General features: G+C 40.7%; 1 protein-coding gene across 1 annotated transcript in view; it reads right to left on the reverse strand.

Annotated features, from left to right (window-relative positions):
- Positions 1-2500, reverse strand: part of LOC123745134 (GTPase-activating Rap/Ran-GAP domain-like protein 3) — a 311764-nt gene that overhangs the window by 251847 nt on the left and 57417 nt on the right. The window lies entirely within an intron of this gene.

Genomic DNA, 2500 nt, shown 5'->3' on the forward strand with positions numbered 1-2500 from the left:
TTATTCCTTACTAGGTGCCAGAGAGGCTCGTAAGCAAACCACTCGTGGAATGCTTAAAGTGTTCTTAAAGTACCAGTAAGTCGGGAAGTGCTTAAGAAACAATTTGAGGTTTAATGATGAATAGAAACACAGAACAGAAAAAGATAAGGGTGAGCTGTGATTTCTTCGACCGCCAGAAAGTGTTTGACAAAGGCCCCGCACAAAAGGTTCTTACGGAAACTTAAAAGGCGGCAATGTGTTGGGATGGGTGAAATGATCTCTCTCTCTCTCTCTGGTAGGAAACAGGAGCAATCAGAGTGGAGAGAAGTTACCAGTTGTAACTTCTTGGAAGCCACAAGGCAGTTATCTCTGTGGTAACTTCTCAGGAACCTTTTGCTTAAAAGTCATGAAGTCAAAAGGATCGATTGGCCTGTCTTTCTCAGTCTGTTATTTCTACTGAAAATCAGGATCAAACCAGCATTTGATCTTTTAATTAATGAGCTCCGAAGCACCAGGAGGCTGTTTATAACAATAACAACAGTTGATTGGCAAGTTTTCATACTTGTAAACTGTTTTAAAAATGCAACCAAAGCCATCAAAGAATGAGGAAAGATGTACACGTTCGTAAGTACTTGCGTAACTGCTTAGTGAATCTGGCCCCAGATACCACATTATCAAAGGTTCTGAAAGTCATGATGGCCACCTCTTGGTAAGACCAAGAAGATAATGTATAAATGTTTGAAATACGGTCAATTGTGTGCTACATTTCACACCCAGAAACGTCAGCTATAAAATATCTTAATACAGGCTATACCTGTATTCCTGCCTTCCTTCGTATATACAGAGTATAGAGTTTACAGAGTACAGAGTTTACAGAGTACAGAGTTTACAGAGTTTACAGAGTACAGAGTATAGAGTTTACAGAGTACAGAGTTTACAGAGTACAGAGTGTACAGAGTATATACAGAGTTTACTTTTTTCGCCAATGGACATAGGAGATACAACGATTTCTTTAAGGCCACCGCAGATTTAAAATAAGAATTAATGGTTTCAAAATAAATAAATTTTAGATTCATAAAATACTCCCATACTGACTACAAAATAGGGTTGCACATACGTGAAATAAGTTATCAAGAATCATCAGAAATGTAAACTCACTGCAGAGATCCAACCATAAGTTACAGAAGTACATAATTGGAATCCGTGGAGCTACGAAACTTTTGCAAATTTCTTTATCCTTATGAATTGATGTTATTTGAGTTACGAGAGACATTCGACCCTCACATGTTATCGTTACTACAAACTCTCTTTTTTGTTTCACTATTTTGTATCTTAAATATTCCCTATGCATAATTTTGACTTGAAACTTCCTGTTGATAGTACAGGTAGTTTGCTTCCCCTCATCCCATGATCATCAACACTGTTGTGTCACTAGCAAGCTGCCGTGCTCTCTCTCAAAATCCCATTTGATGCATGTTCAGTGAGTCTACTGTCTTCACTTGAAGCTCTGAAGAGTCCACAGTGACACTTCTGTTTCCCAGGAGTTTCTGCCTACTATTGCACAACGCGGCCACCAGTTACAGCCTTATCTTCATCAGTCACCTCTCTCTCTCTCTCTCTCTCTCTCTCTCTCTCTCTCTCTCTCTCTCTCTCTCTCTCTCTCTCTCTCTCTCTCTCTCTCTCTCTCACTCTCACTCTCACTCTGCTTACGTTCACATTTCCCTTCATTCTTCTCTTGTTTCCGCGAAGCTGGACTCGTCTGAGAAAGATGTATAGGCTTGACAAGCAACCTGTCCTCAGGCTGTGCTTGATCACGATGCCTTCGACGCCAAGTGGTCCCAAGCAGGTTGGTGGTTCCAAGTAGCACGGGCTCACTATAGCCCGTGCTACTTGGAACTTTGTGTTCCGGGTAGCGAATCTTAAACAACAGCCAAAGACGCATTTGTCCGGTCTAACGTAGTCTGTCTTCAGAATCGACATTTTCTCATATACATGTTAATTTAACATTATTATATATTAAAATTGTGCGTGTGGCTAGACCTAGGTTAGTTGTTTAGGTTTTGTTGACAAATATTATTTGCAATAAGTGGGTGAAACATTTGCAGAGTTGTGATTCGAACAGAGGGAGTGATTTGCGTGTCGATTCGTGTGTAAAAGTGCTTTTTCACTACAAAATAGGGGGGTTTGGTGGCTGATTTAACGGTCATTCAGCCATTGCGTATAAGAACGGGCAGTGTCAAGTTGTCGTTTCGTTTACGAAGATGCTGAAGGCAAACGCGTTTAACCATTAGATGTTTGATAAGCCCTCATAACATTTGTTAAACGGTCGTTAGTGATCAATTACCTGTCATCTTCAGCCACTTCCAGCAGCCTCCATGTCACTCCCAGCCACCTCCAGCCATCACTCATAACTGATTTTCTTCGAACATTTTCGAAAAAAGCTTCGCTAGCTGCCTGTGTTCGAAACACTCCTCCCTTAATGCTTCACCCGCGTACTATAAATACAAATAATTTAGGCCGT

This window comes from Procambarus clarkii, chromosome 44 (assembly GCF_040958095.1).
Source record: "Procambarus clarkii isolate CNS0578487 chromosome 44, FALCON_Pclarkii_2.0, whole genome shotgun sequence".
In the NCBI taxonomy this organism is placed as follows: domain Eukaryota; kingdom Metazoa; phylum Arthropoda; class Malacostraca; order Decapoda; family Cambaridae; genus Procambarus; species Procambarus clarkii.